This window comes from Lutra lutra, chromosome 1, assembly GCF_902655055.1.
Source record: "Lutra lutra chromosome 1, mLutLut1.2, whole genome shotgun sequence".
NCBI lineage: Eukaryota > Metazoa > Chordata > Mammalia > Carnivora > Mustelidae > Lutra > Lutra lutra.
Window position 1 is genome coordinate 176,974,929 of NC_062278.1, and position 19,609 is coordinate 176,994,537.

The 19,609-nt window shown below is 37.3% G+C and overlaps 1 long non-coding RNA gene across 1 annotated transcript in view; it reads left to right on the forward strand.

The window, feature by feature from the left end:
* Positions 1-19,609, forward strand: part of LOC125088656 (uncharacterized) — a 171,025-nt gene that overhangs the window by 18,930 nt on the left and 132,486 nt on the right. The window contains exon 2 of the long non-coding RNA XR_007123750.1: positions 6,454-6,559. This is a non-coding gene — a long non-coding RNA (uncharacterized LOC125088656). The remainder of the gene's footprint in view (positions 1-6,453; positions 6,560-19,609) is intronic.

Here is a 19,609-nt window from a genome sequence, read left to right on the forward strand (position 1 = left end):
AGGAAATACATAGTATCTTTTGTATGATCATATCTATTACTTTTTCAATATTTACTCTATGCTAAGTGCTTTATGTCACTTAGTGACCCTATAAAGTAGATACTGTTAGTAGGTGGACATTACAGACAAGGAAACGGACACTGATAAACAGATTTGCTGAGATTTGAACCTTGGCAGTCAGGCACCAAACTACTACACTCTGTGACTACTGTAAGCTTTTTTTCTCAGATAGAGATATTTATATCTTTACTTTTCTACTCTTGACAATTTCCACACTTTATCCTTGACTGAGATATCAGATACTAGGTATCATGGCATTTGGGCTCTTGTCCTATATGCAGGTAAATGCCATAATGTACGGAGTCTATATACCCTCTATGCCAGGCAAAGGTGAAAACTATTTTAAAACATGAAGTTTTTAGATTGTCACCAAGTAGCTCCATTTCATTTGTACATAAGTACAGAGTAGAGGATTTTGATATGTTTAAGTGGGAATGGGTAAGATTGCAGACTCCTAAAGTTTCAGTGGGGAGGCAGAACTTTCTCCCAATTCCAGCTGAATCCTTATCTATAAGTCATGGGCCTTAAGTTATAGTACTATTTCTTTAGGTTTGTGTAGCTCTTTATCCTTTAACCACATTTTTAAATGTTTTCCCATTTTCAAAAACATCCTGTGGCATAAGATAGGAAGAAAAAAAATCAGATGATGATGGTAATGATTGCTTATCATATGCCAATGTCTAACATTCTACATATTTTGTCTTGTTTAAGCCTGTCCGTATCCTTTGAGGTAGGTAACTGCTGTTATTCTCATTTTAGTGATAAACCTAATCAAATTCTTCAAGGTACTCAACTCTGTTTTAAATTCAGCTAATTTGACTCCTGGGACTGTATCCTAAACTGAACTCAAAACATTATTTCCATTCTTCAGCTGAACTAGTTAAGATCCAGAGTAAGATTAAGTTAAGGTTTGTCAGGTGCTACCCAGCTGACACTTCTAGGACTCATACCAAGTTGCCTGCCTTCTATTTGGAGGTGATAATAATATAGCAGAATTATGTGGAATCAGAAAGAGCTCATCTGTGTCATAGCTCCATCAGGCACTACATGTGTGACCTTGGGTAAATCCTGGATGCTCTCTAATCTTCAAATCACTCAACTGTACAATGGGGATAATCATACCTACTTCCTTAGGTTGAATGGAGATAATGTATATAAAATGCCTGGTACGTAGTATTTAGTAGCTGTTGTTAGTGAATGCTTTTTTCAGTACACCAGCTGCCTCTCTAAATGAGAGTCCAGGTCTGGTAAGTTCTGGGCCTGGTGAAATTGCTGTGATTGGGGAAAATTGTCTCAGCAGCCCTCCATCATTTTTTAGTGTGAGCCTTAGGCTCTTGGCAAGCATCTTAGCTTAGAGGGAGGTTCAGGGAGGTGTCCTTAATCTGAGAAATACAATGGAGGAGACCAGGATACTCAATGCGGGTTGGTTAGCTTAGCGGATCTAAAGCCATCAGATCTGAGGGTTGGAGGGCTTATTAATAAGCTTCGTGTTTTATCCTTAGCTGTTCCTCTAGTTGAGCTTCTGGTAAACATGATTTCTTATAATCTCTTTTGCTGTTTATAAACTCTGTCTTGCAAGATGAAATTCCAAAGGGAGTTCTGGAAAGCTGAGTGAAATATGGGGGTGTTGGAAATATGGGTGAATGCTAAGATTGTCCCCTATGTCAGGCTATAAATATTGGAGTAGATCACCAAAATACACATTGGTGGGTTATTTTTAAAGGTGGATCCCCTGAGTCATCTTTGATGTGCCCCAGAAGTGGAGTTCTGTTCAGAATGATTTATGGTTCATGGTGCTATAGTGTGATGTGAGTTACCTCTGGAAGAAAGAGCAGACATCGAATGAATTTAGAGGATAAAAATAGACAGATGAGCATAAATGCAGAAATGTCTCAGGTCTCTCAGTTCATTCGAAGGAGATTTTCAGGGGCATACCCAGGGAAACTTTACTCTCTGATGCCTACTGGCACTGAAGATTGAATTGTAGAAATTTGTGAATTGTCTGCTCCCTGCTGAGGTTTGTGTGTGCCTCTTCCTGCCAGCAATTCCCTTGAAAAGAAAACAAAATAACAGAAGTGGAAGGAAGTTTGGAAATAAATAGTGGTGTCTAATCTGTCTTGGCGCCTGCTTCTCAATGGACTTGAACGAATGCACAACTGTTTAAGATGTTTAGGCATCCCAGGCAGAAGAAGTGATCAAGTCAAGCAACCTCAGTTGAATGTTTGCTTCAAAATGAGCTCCAAGATGCAACATGGGGGGTTGAGGGGGTAGGAGAAGAGTAAATGAAACAAGATGGGATTGGGAGGGAGACAAACCATAAGTGACTCTTAATCTCACAAAACAAACTGAGGGTTGATGGGGGGAGGGGGTTGGGAGAGGGGGTGGGGTTATGGATATTGGGGAGGGTATGTGCTATGGTGAGTGTTGTGAAGTGTGTAAACCTGGCGATTCGCAGACCTGTACCCCTGGGGATAAAAATATATGTTTATAAAGCTGTAAAAAAAAAAAAAAAAAAGAAAAAAAAAGAAAAAAGAAAAAGAAAAAAAAAATGAGCTCCAAAAAACTATCCTGATGGTAAAGTAGGTAGGTGCCTGTCTGAGCTTTGTAATCAAACAGATCTATCTATTTTAAAATCCCACCTCTGTCACTCAGGAGCTGAGATTTGATTTGAAAATTACTCTTTCTAAACCTGTTTCCACATTTGCAAAATAGCAATAATAATACTACCTATTACATTACATAGACTTGTTATAAAGATTAATTTTGAAATCCACATATTATACTAATGTGTCTAGTCTATAGTAAGTGCTCAATCGGTGTTATTTCTTAAAATCATTTTAGCATCTGCTGTCCAAATTCTATGGATCTATTAAAGCTGGTAAGTTATGACAGAACAATTTTATTCTAGCCTTCTTGTTGCTTGGTGTTTAATAAAAGGTCAGCCTTCACTTCAGAAGGCACATCTTTAGCTAGCCCCAGCCACAGTAATTCCCAGGACAATATTTTGAGCCAAGGTACAGGAGAGAAAGCTTTAGCTGTCAACAAGACCCTTAGGTATCTCCTGGCTCAATCACCAGGGGGAGGAAACTCAGAGAACACCATACTCAACTGTTCTCACTTCCAGCCTGCTGCCAGAGCTGCAGAAAACAGAAAGCCTAAGCTAGCCAGACCACAGGTGCAAAAGCCACTGGAGACAGGAGCCTATTCCAAAGTTATCTGTCACAGCTGTTGAAAGTGAAGGTCAGCCAAATTCATGAGGTGTCACACCTATTGCTCTTGAAGATGAACAGAAAAAAAATTGATTTGACAAAAGTTAATATCTAATTTGGCTGTTCACAGTGGTCAGTCAAGGTGCTTTGGAATTAGACTAAATGTGAATCTAAGCTCTGACTTTATAGAGGGGGACACTCAGAACCAGAGAGGAAAATGAATTGTCCCAGGCTCTGGAGCCATCAGTGTAAAGTCAGGCCAGTGTTCTAGATCTCTCTTTCTATCACAAAGCACTGTTGGCCGCTGCCTCTTGGCAATCTGAAGGACAAAAGTCATGTAATATACTGTTACTTAATAGTAAGTTTTGAAAAATGATATGAAGGTATAGTACATAAGTAAATGCTTCCCACTACAATCTTCTAAGTCTCCTAGATAGGTAGGACTTAGCTTGGGACATTTTGTATCTTGAAAATGTTTTTTCTTTTTTTTGGAAGCTGATGAGGGAATGGACCCAATAACTTTTATAAGTTTTTACCTTTTTTGTGGCTTTGAAACTTATATACTTTTTAAAAACCTATTTTTTTCTCAAAAGATTTATTTATGTATTTGAGAGAGAGAAAGGGAGAGAGAAAGAGAATGGGGAGGGGGAGAGGGAGAGAATCTTCAAGGAGACTCACCTCTGAATGCAGACCCTGATATGGGGCTTGATCCCACAACCCATGAGATCATGACCTCAGCCAAAACCAAGAATCAGATGCTTAACTGACTGAGCCACCCAGGGACTCCTAAAAATGTATTTTTAAACAAAGGAAGACAATATGCTTTCCTTTAGAATGAAAAAAAAAAAAAGGCACATTTGATGTTTTCCCCCAAGGGATAAAACTGAACTTCTTGTTGGAGTAGTGAAAATGGATTTGAAGAACATACAGTACCATTATTTATGGGCTCCTATTGTCACCAGTAGTGAACATTTATAAGAAAGCAAGCCCAGGTGGGGAACACATCCCTGGTTCACAAAAAGCTGAGCTAAGTGTATGTGGATGTAGATTGAACCCTTAACCTTAGACTCTTCAGCACCACATTCTAACAGCTGAGGTATAAGCATTCTCAAGGGTCACAATTAAACACTCACATGCCCCATCATGCTATGCTGAGTCCTACAGATCCATTAAACAGACAAGCTCCTGCTAGAAACAGTGAAAGCTCAAACTGTCTCAAATAGCCAGGCAAACAAACACAATGGTTTGCATCTTTTTACTTTCAAAGCATATTGAAGAGCAAGTAAGACATTTCCAACTTACCTGAACTCAAGGGCACTAAAACATGACATTTATATCCTCTTCTTTTAAACTTACCTAAATGTCTTGATAGAATTTTTAGGGACTAAGGATTTTTAGGGACTAAGGATTTTTAGGGACTAAGGATATACCCTCCAGAGCAGCACAGTCCTGTAGAAATAGGATGCAAGTCACACATGCAAGCTATGTTTGTAATTTTACCTTTCTAGTAGCCACACTTTGAAAGTACAAACAGATGAAATTAATTTTTAAAGTATAATCCAATAATCTATTTCGTTAACCCAGTGTATCTAAGATATTATAATTTTTACATGTATTTAATGTAGAAATTGTTAATGAGATATATTATCTGCATGCTAAGTCTTCAAAATCTGGGATGTAGTTCACTTAGTGTGTTTATGTGTCAATTAGATGAGCCACATTTTTTTGTGTCCAATGCCTATGTGTAGTTTATGGGATTGTGTTGGACTGTGAGGCTTTAGAGGAAGTGTGAATATGAGATCCTTCTCAGTGGGGATGCCAGCGATTGCTGACACTGTCTAGGACTGACCTCTAGAAACACTTGTTTCTTTTAGTCAATACACTTAAGAAGAAGAACTCAATACCAACCAAGCAATAATCAAAATAGTTGTTTTGTAGTAGATTTTCCTAAACACTCAATGGATTGATCCATTCAGCTATCTGGGAGGTAGATAGGAGGATAACACCTTTTGATAGGTGCACTAGAGGGGTTAATCCTTTTTTACTTAAAATCACATTTTCTCTGGCACCCTGCAGTGGTCACAGACAATTGCATATGCAAGGTTGCGTGTATAGGGGCTCTGTATTTCCCTCTTGTCTCTGACCATCCTCTGAGGACATTTTATTATAGAGACACACCTTCTTTTGTAAATGCTTGCAATTTAACTAGAGAATTACACACTTTTCCCCCTTGTCCCATTTCAAATAATTAATTATTTTAAGGGTGGAGTTATTCTTTCTATTCACTCTTTAAGACCACGCAAGCAAAAGTGATTTTGTCACTCTTGAAATTGTCTAATGATGTTTTTGCCTCTAGGCCAAGGAAGAAAGTCTCCCTTTTCTCCACAGAAGGCTTGTTTTGTCAGTGGTTACAGTTTTAGTGTTGACACTGTACCTCTGTATTAGTGTTAGTGCAAGGCTCATAAACCTTAGCAACTACATTATTCACCAATTAGTTTCAAATGAATTTTACTGTCTTGAATCTAATGGTGATCTTCATGGAGTAGACTCCATGTTCATAAAGGACTTCAGAGCGATGGCACAGAATTGGAGTCACCACAGTTCTTTAGTTAGGAATTCTGATTTGAGGGAGGTCTCTCAAGTTCTCTGAGGACAAATTACTTCCTGTTGTCACTGCCACCCAGTTCCAATGATTGCCCCTCACCTTTCCTTAGAGGCCACATGCAAATATGAGAAATAACCTGGAAGTGGGACCAGAAAACTTAGGTTTCAGTCTGAGCTCTTCCGCATCTTGGTGTAGGACCTCAAACAGATTGCTTAGGCTTTCTAAGTATCAGCTTGTTCATCTATGAAATGAAGGTGAAAAGCCTCATATCACACATAGTTTTTTGTGAGAATTAAGTGAGATAATGACCTTGAAATGACTTGTGAACTATGAAGTGTTCTGCAAATATCAGGAAGGAGTGTTATTGAGCCAGGGAGGAGCTCAGACCTGTGAAGACCATCCTCATCCTGAGACCCATTTTTGAGATGTAATAAAATTGGGATGTTGTCTTAGATCCTCCTCTTTAGAGAGCCCCTATTTGGCAAGGCAGTGACTTAGGGAAGAGGTGAGGCCTCATGTGCACCTTAGCTAGGGAGCAATCCCCATGAACACGCCGTTCTTTTTTTCCTCTCTACCCAGACTTATATCATTTCCCTTGCAGCTGTCATGGATGGAATTTTCATCCTGGTTTTACCTGACTAAAAGATTGGGAAAGAGCAGCGTTATTACATGTTCCAAGACCAGGGTAAGTAGGATTGACTTTATATATTCTTAGCCCTTTGTCAGAGAAAACTTCTCTGAGTTTGGTTCATATTACAGGCTTTTTCTGGTTACCCATAGAAAGGATATGAATTTAGATGGCTCTCATTATCTTGTATTTCCAGAAAACCCATCTCAGAGCTAGCTGGTCTAGTTCCTTCCCTCCCTTGCTTCTTACCTTCCTTCTTTCCCAACTTCCCTTTCCTTAATATTAGGGTAATAGCATTTGGTGTTAGGGTAACTTACTAATTTGGGTACCATTTAATGACCAGATTTGTTTAAATAGTATTAACTACATTAACGTATAGGACTTTTGTCTGTTAGGACCATATTTTATTCACGCCTTTTGTCTTCTTATTACCCAAAGCCTAGTGTAGTGCCTTATAAGTAGTAGATACCTAATAAGTGTTTGTTGAATGAGTGGTGAATAGTAATAACACTTTTAAGGGTCTAAAAATGTGTTGGGAACCCTTTGAAGACACTCTCATTTAATCTTCTCAGTGGCCTTTTGAGGCAAATAATAGTGTCCCCATTTTATAGATGAGAAAGCCAATGGCAGAGTGCTTCAGAAGTTTATCCAAGTCATGCAGTGGCAAGATGTATGGGTTTGAAATTAGGTTATTATTGCTCCAGTAGCCATGCATTTTTGTGCCATATATCTGTACCTTTAAATGCCTGCCTTCTTGTTTTAATATAAGTAGTTTCTTAGATAATATAGCTTCTAGAAGAGGGAAAATGGCACTAGAACAGGGGCTATAACAAAATCTATTTTTAAAAAAGAGAAAGGGGGGTGCCTAGTGGCTTGGTGGATTGGAGCCTCTGCCTTGGGCCCGGGTCATGATCCCAGGGTCCTGGGATCGAGCCCCACGTCGGGCTCTCTGCTCGGCTGGGAGCCTGCTTTCCTTCCTCTCTCTCTGCCTACTTGTGATCTCTCTGTCAAATAAATAAATAAAATATTTAAAAAAGAGAGAGAGAGAAAGGGTCTGACATGGAGATGAGATCCTTTTCCCTACACTTATTCTACTATTAAATTTCTACTTAACTTTCACAAAAATAATGAAAATTTACCAAATACTCACATACCAGGCAGTGATTAGTAATTTATATACATTTAATTCTGAATTTCATTAAGCAGGTGCTATTATTTTTCTTTTTCCTTTTTTTTTTTTTTTTTTAACATGAAGATATTATGACACACAGAGAGTAAGCATTTTGTCCTCAGGGTAGTCACCGAGCAGATCCTGGCTTAGATGTAAACCTAGGTGTGTATGACTCCAGAATGGAATCTCTTAACAACTTTATTATACTTTCACTTTTTCTGCCTTTATAGTCAGAACCAGCAGTCCTATATTCATTTATTTGTGACTGCTGGTGCTCCCTACCAGACTGTGAAATCCTTGAAAGTTGGGCACTTGTCTTTAACTTTTGTATTGCTCCATACTATTTAGCTAGTGCTCAGTATGAGCTCATTTCATACCTACTGGACAATTCTTAGACTTAGCCGGATGATCAGTTAGTCTCTTTGTAACACTAAGAACTAAGAAAAGATTGCTCATACTTTATTGTTATCACTGGTGACATCACTCCTGTGCTATAGCAGACACTTTTTGCATCCTGTGCCACATTCCCTTGACCTACCTCTAAATTCTGGTGCTGCCCTGCTGGATAGGTTCCCATGCAAGATGTCCACATTTCAGCCTGAGGGCCTTCCACTTCTCTCTGTTCTGCCTCAAGGCTTTTTCTGAAGTCTCTGAAGCTCTTTTATTTTGAGCTGCACAGAATTGTGGAGGACTTAATGCACCCAGGGGAAAACTTCACCCCATGAAAAATAGGATAAAGGTCTCTACCTTTGTTCTAGAGAGAAAATGTCTTCCGTATAGTCGACATGGTCTCTTAAGAGTTAGTCTCCAGCTTCACTGAACATCAGTTGCCCGCTATGGTTACCAACACCTCATTTTCTCATACTTTTTTGTCTCCCTCTCTCCATTCCCTAACTGCTGCTTGCTGGAGTATCTCCACAATAAATTTCCTTGCACCCAACTCCTTGTCCATATAAGCTTTTTGGGGGGTGGTATTGGGTGGGAAAGGGAAAAAAAAACAAGTAAGATACATGTCTATTTGCTAATGGATTTGAGCCATAGGCCATATATAATGTTACGTAATGTGACTAAACCATGTGTTTGGATTAATTAGAGAAGTTATCTCAGTGGAGACTGAGCATCAGAGGCCTCGGACAGATGGTTTCAAGGTTAACGGAGAGACAACTTAATTTTCAGAATTGTCCTTTCTCCTTCTACGGGTTCACAATGTGTAACCAACTATACTGACGAAAAGGTGAGATGCTTAAAAGGGTTGCAAGAATGACTCAGTCAATTTGCTGAAAATGAAGGTGACCACAAATGCAGTTTATTTCCATTTTTAGCAGCATTATTGATTTTTTTATTAAAAAAGACTAACCCACAGTGCATTCCTAAGTGTATGGTCCATAGATTTGCAGTTGATAAGTTTTATGACTCCTTTTTCCTCTTGAGTCTCTATCAAGGATTTATTTTTAAAAGATGCCAGATATGATATTCATAATCACTGAGCAGTCATCCCACCAAAAAAAAATTTGAGAGAAGAACATGGCAGATGGTGTCATGAAAATTATATTGAAGAAACTCCCTCATCATGATGAAAGATGCAGCAGTGAAATCCTGGCATGCGTATGGGTGGTAGGAAGGATTTATACCCGGTGTGTTTGGGTTTATAATAACTAATGTATCAACTTGTTTGAGAACTTTTTAATTAGGAGGATCAGCAGGATTTGTGGATGAGTCATGAAGAGAAGACCTTTCACTTTGAGTAAATGAGGACAAACGAACCATCAGTAGCAATAGCTGCATTTATTTCATACCCAAGTATAAATGGCTCTATTCTAATGCCAAGGGTCTGATCTCTCTATGAGCCAAGTCAGGCTGACTGGTTCCTTGGCCCTGACTGCCCTCCTCACTTCTTAGCAGCTATCACATAAATACATACATGGGTCTAATGCAGTATGAAGTGAACTTCAGATTCAAAGCTGACCTTGTCACTTGCCTTTTGAGAATCTTTTGTTGGTTTCCCCATTCCATGAGCATGAAATCCAAACTCCGTATCAGAGGCCTTAAGGCTTTGTACAGTTTGCCCCTTTCCTCTAATTTCTATTACCCCATTTTGAGGGACTCTCCCTTTTGCTTTTTGATTCAGCCTTACTGTCATCCAATAGGTCCAGGATAATTTCATAATGCTTAATAAGTAAGCTGTTATTAACACAGTATAATAATACAACATCATAAGCTATCATCTTATTTTTAATGAGTTAATATTAACGAAAAATTATATCCTAAATTGTTAATACTATATAATAATAGTCATTATTGCTTACAACATTAGAATATCTGGAATCTTGGAATATTTAAGGGGCAAAAAGAATTTCTAAGCAAAGTATTCTTTAACTGGGACTGCTCTTCACAGAATGAGAAATGTTTGTGCATTTGCTATAGTGTTTGTATTTGTTGATCTGCCTGAGTATGGTCAGACTGCAAGATCCTAAGAAGAACAATCTGGATTTGGTGAATTGAGAGCACTTAAAGTCCTCGTTCTTAGGGCCTAGCAAGTTGTATTATGTAACTTATTTATTTGTTTGCTTGCTCAAGGACTGTTTCTCTTATGAAGCCATTGTGTATTTCCCCAGAACTAGTGTAATGCCTGACATCTAACAGCTACTCAATAAATACTTGTTGATTGGACAGTAGACAAAGTAAAATATCCACTTTAGGGTTGGTGGACAAAAAATGTCATTTTTGGTACATAGGATGAAATTTTAGACTTTCAAGTTTTATGAGTTGAATTTAAACAATCTAGAGAAACTGTACAGGTTTCAGATCTAAACCTTTTGTGTTGATAACTCTTGTGTTGGTCCTAGCTAGAAAGCTATTGGCTCTGTTTGGAAATTTGTTTTTGACATGCTTAGGACAAGTCTGGTGTTGGGCAGAGATATCCTGATATTTGTGGATAGTCCTCTGTCCATTGAATAGAGTTCTGAACTTCCCATGAGTGTGGTGGCCCACAGAAGTTGGGCCTCTTGGGAACTACATTTCTCATTCTTGCCCCATTTTGAAATGTGCTATTATTGCTAAGGTTTTTTGTGACTGTGAGGTTTACTGTTATGAATTGGTTTTATCGGAGTAACACTTAGCACTTTGGACAGTATAGACTTAATAAGTATTTAGTGAATGAGGGAAAGATTTACATTTTCTATTATTAACCAATAGTCTTATGACATTCAATCCCCAATTTAGTCCTTTCCCACATTGGGTAGGACTGCCCATGTAACCAGTAGGATGTTGTGGAAATGACAGAGTGTGACTTCTGAGGCTAGGTCCTGAAATACATGTGGCCTCCCTCTTGTTCTTTCTTGGATCATTTATTCTGGGAGAAATCAGCTGTCTTGTGGTGAAGATACTCAAGGAGCCCATGGAGAGGTTAATGTGGTGTGACTGAGGCAGCTTGCCGTAAATATCCATGTGTGTAAGTTATCTTGGAAATGGGTACTTCAGCCCCAGTCAAGCCTTCAGATGGCTGCTGCCCCAGCCAGACACACTGCTTTTAAGTTCCTAATTCATGGAAACAGAGATGAAAATGTTTGGTGTTTTAAGCTACTGAGTTAATTTTTTATGTGACAGTAGGTGACAAATATACATAAGAGATCAAAGCAGTGACTCAAACAAGACCTCAGTAGAAACCAGACCTTAATTCTATTGTCTTTATCAATTCTTTACCCATTTTCCTGTTGGTATGTTAGTGATCTTGGTGTGTACTAAAAATGGTCATTTGGTGTCTGTCATATTATTTGCCATTGTTTTTTTCCATTCAATAATTTGTCTTTATTTTGGTAATGTTTTTGATATTCAGAGGAAAGTTCATTTGAGGGTGATATAGTAAGTCATTTTCCTTTTTTTCTTTGCGTTTTCAAATTGCTTCTATTTTTTTCCTACAGCTTTAATATATATTCAATTAGTTTTTAAATGATTATATTTTATATATTTTGGTCTTTAAATACCTATAATTTATTCTGGTGTATAGTGAACTACTTTTTGGTGTCACATTCCAGCCACCTGTTTACTATAAAATCTAGAATTGTTCTTAAATGGTACTACATAGTTCATGGTAGAAGTTTAAAAATTGCTAAATGTATAGTAGATTATATATCCTTATTCCCTTTACTTATATGATCTGCCACTTTTCAAAGGAGACTATGTACATTGGTCTGTTCTATATTAAGTAATGCCGATTGCTACCTAATATGTTGTTTCTACATATTTCTTGCCACTTAAGTTTTAGATGGTTTTATTTTAGATCTTCTATAAGCATAAAAGTCCATAGGTCTGCAACTTCATATATCTTTGCTTATTCAAAAACTTTTTTAACCCACTTTCATGTACAATATTACCTTGACTTTTTCTCTTTCTTTGGGGTTGTGTTTGATCTACTAGCTTGCACTTGCAGAAATGTCAATAGTCAATTTTCTTTTAATTAATATTTTTATCAAAGCTGACATTCTATCACCCTAATTTATAAGTCTATTAGTAAATTTTTCATTGGTGTTCTTAAGGAAGAAAAATATCCACCAACTTTTTTGAGACTTTTTAAAAAGTTTCATTTAAGTTCAAAATAAAATATCCATTCTGTGGAAGGAATTTTAGTTGTGACAAAGTCAGCTTATAATATCTGTGGTTGACTGGTGATTCACAGACCTGTACCCCTGGGGATAAAAATATATTATATGTTTATAAAAAATAAAATTAAAAAAAAAAAAGAAAAAAAATATCTGTGGTTGAAACTTGACCCAGGAGTTTAAAGTCAGGTATCTACATTTTGAATTTTTTCCAAGCATTCACTCAGTCATAAACTGGGTGGCTGGTTCTGGCGTTTTACCTGTACTGTATCAAACACCAAATCCATTGGTGGCTCTGATGAATTCTGTCATTTGTTTTCCTAAAGGCAGGCCCTTCTTTTAAACATAGTGAATCTGTATCTTTTACTCTTGCTGCTGGAAGATTTTCAACTTGAAAAAAGCCACTGTGGTGTCTGTTTTGCATTTGTTATGTTCCTTTCCTTTTAAACAGAGTATCCTAGTCACTGAACACTATCAGCTAGTATTTTATTTTATTTTTTCATTTTTAAATTTTAATTCCAGTATAATTAGCATACAGTGTTATATTGGTTTCAAGTGTATAATATAGTGATTCAACAATTCTACGTATTAAACAGTGCTCATTATGATAAGTGTATTCTTAATCCCCATCATCTATTTCAACCATCCCTTCACCCATCTCCCTTCTAGTAACCATAAGTTTATTCTTTATAGTTAAGAGAGTGGATTTTTTTTGTCTCTTTTTTCTTTCTTTCTTTTGTTTCTTAAATTACATAGATGAGTGAAGTCATATGGTATTTGTCTTTCTCTGACTGACTTATTTCACTTAGCATTATACCATCTAGATTTATTCATGTTGCAAATGACAATATTTCATTCTTTTTTATGACTAATATTTCATTGTGTATATATATCCATTCATCTATTGATAACAATTGGATTGCTTCCATAATTTGGCTGTTGTTTTTTTCATTTGTTTGTTTTTTTTTTAAAGATTTTATTTATTTATTTGAAAGAAAGAGAGAGAGAGCATGAGAATGGGGTGAGGGGCAGAGGGAGAAATAGACTCCCCACTGAGCAGAGAGCCTGATGCGGAGCTCCATCCTGGGACTCTGGGATCATGACCTGAGCCAAAGACAGACGCCTAATCAACTGACCCACCCAGGCGCCCCCATAATTTGGCTGTTGTAAATAATGCTGCAGTTGACGTAGGGGTACATGTATCTTTTCAAATTAATGTTCTCATATTCTTTGGGTAAATATCCAGTAGTGTGATTACTGGATCATATGGTAATTCTATTTTTAATTTTTTTGAGAAAACTCCATGATGTTTTCTACAGTAGCTACACCAGGTTTCATTCCCACCAATAATGCATGAGGGTGCCTTTTATTCCATATCTTCATCAACAGTTGTTTCTTGTGTTTTTTATTTTAGCCATTCTGACAGGTGTGAGGACATATCTCATTGTGGTTTTGATTTGCATTTCCCTGATGGTGAGTGATACTGAACGTCTTTTCATGTGTCTGTTGGTCATCTGTATGTCTTCTTTAGAGAAATGTCTGTTCATATTTTCTGCCTATTTTAATTGGATTTTTTTGGGGGTTTTTGGTGTTGAGTTGTATAAATTCTTTATATATTTTGGATACAAATTCTTTATCAGATATACCACTTGCAAATGTCTTCTCCCATTCTGTATGTTGTCTTTTAGTTTTGCTGATTATTTCCTTTGCTGTGTAGAAGATTTTTATTTTGATGAAGTCCCAGTAGTTTATTTTTGCTTTTGTTTTCCTTGTTTCTAGAAAATGTTGCTACAGGTGATGTCAAAGAAATTACTGCCTCTTGTCTTTTCTGGGATTTTTTTATGGTTTCTGGTTACACATTTATGTCTTTTATTCATTTTGAGTTAATTTTGTGTATGGTGTAAGAAAGTGATCCAATTTTATTCTTTTGCATGTAGCTGTTAGTTTTCCCAATAGCATTTGTTGAAGAGACTATTTTTCTCACTGCGTATTCTTGCCTCCTTTGTCGAAGATTAGTTGACCATGTAATTGTAGGTTTATTTCTGGACTCTCTATTCTGTTCTGTGTATCCATTTTGGTGCCAATACCATCCTGGGTTTTCTGTTGTTATTTGTTTTTATTTTATTTTATTTTTTTAATAATGGAGCCCAACATGGGGCTTGAACTCATGACCCTAAGATCAAGACCTTAGTTGAGATCAAGAGTCAGATGCCCAAATGACTGAACCACTCAGGCACCCCCAAAACCATGGTATATTTTTTAAGTAGGCTCCATGCCTAGTGTGGAGGCCAACACAGAACTTGAACTCAGTACCATACTGTTTTTTTTTTTTTAAGATTTTATTTATTTATTTGACAGAGATCACAAGTAGGCAGAGAGGCTGGCAGAGAGAGAGAGAGAGGAAGGGAAGCAGGCTCCCTGCTGAGCAGAGAGCCGGATGTGGGGCTTGATTCCAGGACCCTGGGATCATGACCTGAGCTGAAGGCAGAGGCTTTAACCCACTGAGCCAACCAGGCACCCCTGTACCCTACTGTTTTGATGACTACAGCTTTGTAGTATATCTTGAAATCCATCAGTTAGTATTTTAATAATGCCTTTGAATTGGGAAGAGAGTTGTTTCAAATGATTTGTATGCTTTTATCTTCCTATTAACACCCAGCATATCTTGTACTTAAAGTGTTAAAGCAATATTCTATGCACTGTTTCATACCCTCTCACAGCTACTCTATGACATTCACTCCTATGCTTAAAACTTTTCTGTGGCCACTTTCACGGGACTAACAGTTTCTCAAACCAGCTTTCTTTTCTGCTACTCCAGGGTCTTTGAACATGATACTTCCTCTTCCTGGAGTGTGCTTCCTCCTTCCTCCTTCTTCCTTTCACCAAGTTAATGACTCTTCACCTATCAAATCCAAATTGAGGGATCACTTGCTCAAGAACAATTTAGGAACTTTTATTGTATGTTCTAAAAAGATCATTATTAGTCTTTCAATTCTCACTCATTTATTTGTATGATTATTTAATGTTAACTCTCCTTCTAGACCATTCATTCCATGAGAACAAGTACTAACTGGATCTGGCCAACATTGTATCTTCTGTATCTATTACCATACCTTGTATATGTAAATACTCAAATATTTGTTGAATGAATGAATGAATGAATGGTTCCTAAATTATACATGTGGAAACTGAGGCACAGTATTCTTGAATAGCTTCACCAAAGTCTTATAGCAATTAAGTAACAGAGGTAGGACTCAAACCTAGGTCTTCTCTTTCCTAGTTTTGTGATTTTTCTGTTACACACAGCTACTCTATGCTTCTAATTTGACCCTTTTAAATTTACCTTCCATCTTATAGTTGTTGTTTCTTTGGTTTCTTGCAAGTGGCTAGGATAGCTCAGATCACACCCTGAGTTTGATTGCAACCTCAAGGGAGATGACAGGTGTATATCAGTGTGCCTGAAAAGGGACATGGGAAAGAAAGATGGAAATCCTCTTCTTCAAGAGTCTTTCCCTTGTAATGTGTTACAATTTCAGGGAAATAAATGGAACTATTAGAGGTAGTACAGAGACTCATCAGGTGAGGCCTATGGGGGAAGTTTGAAGCATTGTTTGGGGCTTATGACAATATGTGTTTATCCTGAAGTTGTAAGGTCTAAAGAATACTCAGTCTAGATATGATTAAATGTTTGTAGTCCCACATCTTCTACTAATTTGTTGTGAGACTTTCTGCAGGTATCTTTACATCTCTGGCCTCGGTTTCATGTCTAAAAAATGCTAAGTGAATGAGTAAATGAGTCTTGGGGTGGAAATGATCACAGAATAATTGGCAAAAAATCTGACTGCAGGTCTGTAGGAACGACTTTTTCTCTTTTCCCTCATATTCCTTGCTAAATGAAGTAGAATGTACTGTGACTTGGGGATTTAGGATAGGAATTTATTCTGTGATATAATCTAGCTCTTCCAAGAGTGTAGAAGGATTGGTCCCACCTATCTTTGGATTGATTATGGCAGTATTATAGGGCTCATTGTAGGTCATTTCTAATAAGGGAAGATTGAATCCTGGTATGTTTATTTCCAGTTATAATAATAAAATGTTAGTATCGGACAGGACTTTGGGAGTCAGTAATTATAGCTACTTATTCTAATTATTGGGAAAGCTAAGGCTTGGAGAGGAAAAATGGAGAGCTCAGACTCAACTGAAGTCTTTGGACTTCATGTCCAGTGTTTTTTCCACTATACCACATGGCTTATTTTATACCACACTGTTATTTTCAGCATAATTTTAAAAATGTTAAAATTGTCTCTGATATAATAATAATCAAATCTGGAAAACTTAATGAAGCATTGGGGTCTTTTTTCTATGTTTTCTGATGGAAATATACTTTTTGTAATCACAAAAGTAATACATCCTCCTTCTAACAAAACTCAATCCAATCAGAAGTGCACAAACTTGAAAATGAAGGATTTTCCACAATCTAAATTTACCAGAGATACTTATTTTTAACTTGGTTCACAATTTTTAGGTTTTTCAAACATATATGTTTTTTCATATATATCTATATATCACAGTTTCTACATGGCTATATAGATAGATATCTTACATAGATACCGATATTTTACATATACATATATACACATATATATTTAAAAATTAGGTTGGGACGCCTTCGGCTTAGGTCATGATCTCAGGGTCCTAGGATCGAGCCCCGCATTGGGCTCTCTGCTCAGCGGGGAGCCCGCTTCCCTTCCTCTTTCTCTGCCTGCCTCTCTGCCTACTTGTGATCTGTCTCTGTCAAATAAGTAAATTAAATTAAAAAAATTTAAAAAATTAGGTCATATTATACTATTTGCATTCTAATTCTTTTTCTTGGCAATATTTAAGAGACACATGGACAACAACACATAGGCGTCTTTTCTTGTTGGTACATTTCCTCCACTTCTGTTGGAGTTACATCCTGACGAAGCCATCATAAATTGAAAATATATTTTGAAAGTGCACTTAATACATTTGATCTGCTGAACACCATAACTTAGCCTAACCTACTTTAAATGTGCTCAGAGCAGTTCCATTAGCCTGTGGGTGGGCAAAATCATCTAACACAAAGCTTATTTCATAATAAAGTATTGAATGTCTTGTGTAAGTTATGGCATACCGTACTGAAAGTGAAAGACAGAGTGGTTGTAAATGTATTGGTTGTTTACCTTCAGAATCAGGTGCTGACTGGGAGCTGCAGCTTGCTCCTGCTACCCAGGATTATGAAAGAGTCTCATACTGCATATTGTTAGCCTGAGAAAAGATCAAAATTGAAAAGATTCAGTTTCTACTGAAGTAGGGTTTCTATTGAATGTATATTGCTTTCACCCTTTTTTTTGTAAGGTTGAAAAAGTGTAAGTCAAAGACAGTTTGTACATCTAATGTATTCTTTTTATGGGGTGAGTGGTAGTTTGTTGTATTACTCTATTTCACTTAAGCATCCCTCTCCTAAAAGATATTTACATTGTTTCCAGTCTTTCACTAATTTAGGGATTGCTGGGAGTGCCTGGCTGGCTCAGTTGGAAGAGCATGCGAATCTTGATCTCGTGAGTTTGTGTCCCACATTAAATGTAGAGATTATTTAAATGAATAAATAAATAAAAAAAATTTTGAAGAAAAAAAAATGCAGGCAATGCTGCAGTGAATATCCTTCTGCATGCATCTTTGCATAGTCCTGTTTCTTCGTGATAAATTTCTAGAAACCACACTTCAAGTTGATCATAATACTTAGGTACAAAATTGTGTAAGTAGAGCAATACAGTTTGTCAATTCCTATGGTAGCAAAGAAAGGGGATTTCAGACTGAAGTGATTTTAGATACAAAATCCTGAAACACATGAGCATTTCCTTGGTCAAACTTTGTAGTTTTGTAATCACATTTCTGCAGGGTCAGCTCAGTGCTGCAAATACCAGTTCAGTGGATCCTACAAGTCCTTTCTAGTTGCTCTGGAAGTAGTGCTTCACTTGGCTAAAGTTCACTATAAATGGTTTGAATCAAGCCAAAGATGCCTAGAGTTTAGGTTTTTCCTTCCATCCCACAGTAGTTACTTTACCTACAGCTATTTTATGAAACCCTCAAATATTGGGAGGGTCTACCAATTATGTGTCAAGGAGTGAGACAAAGAGGAAAAAATAACACTTTCCTGTTGATTAACTGTCATTTGTGGGGCATCTGAGTGGCTCAGTTGGTTAAGCATTCGACTCTTGATCTCAGCTCAGGTCTTGATCTCAGGGTTGTGAGTTCAAGCCCCACACTGGGGTCCCACGCTGGGCATGGAGCCTACTTTAAAAAAAAAAATGTCATTTGTGAAAAGACAAGCTGATGACATCACTGAACTGACTTTTTGCCTCAAAGAATCACCAGAAAGGGAAGAGCCCCCATGGCTTGGGTTTGCTGTTCCCTTTAGTTGCTTGAACTTGGCTCTCTCTGTGATCACCTATATACAGCCAGTGCTTTCAGAACCATTTAGTAGCTTCCCCATACCCCAAGCCTTAACTCAACCACTGTTGTCCATGTCTGTGTTGGAGGATTATATCTCCTGAAACATAAATCTAGACAGAGAAGATCTGAGAGTGAGGAGAGCTATAAGAAGTCATCTGGAAGGGTGGCCTTTTACCTCTGGAATTTCTCTGACAACATCTCTGAAATGTCACCATCTTTAAGTGGCTCCTGTTAATCTTCAGAATAAAACTTATATTCCTACCCTAGTAATTTAAATCCTCTGTAGTTGATATATAGATGACCTTTTCAACCATATTTCCTTAATTCTCCCAAATAAGACCTATACTCTGGTCATTCCTCAGCTTCTCCTCTCTGTCTTTTCTTTATGCCATTTTCTCTGCCTATTAATGCTATTTATGTGGCTTAAATACCATCATTTCCACCATATCTTCCTTCTTGAACTCCTGTGGTACTTCAGCTATATTTTTTTGTGACACTAATAATTTTCTATCCTGCATTTTCTGTGTGTCTATCCTGCATCTTCTACTACAGTATAAACACTTTGAGAACAGATTGATATGATTGTGACTGTCCTTTGTATTTCATTACGCAGGACATTGCCTAATACTCAGTATTATTATGGAAGTCGATGGGCAGACCAATCCAATCTTCTGCTGCCTATCCCTGTGCCAGGAAGGCTGAAAGAGGAAATCCATTCCACTTTGGGGATAACTTAAATTATTAGGCCATCTGAATCTCATTATCATAAAACAGTGCTATATTCCAGCTACCTGAATATTCAAGTACAATACCTAGAGTCACCCACTTCTACTCACCTTGCACCCATTTTTTCACCTGAAG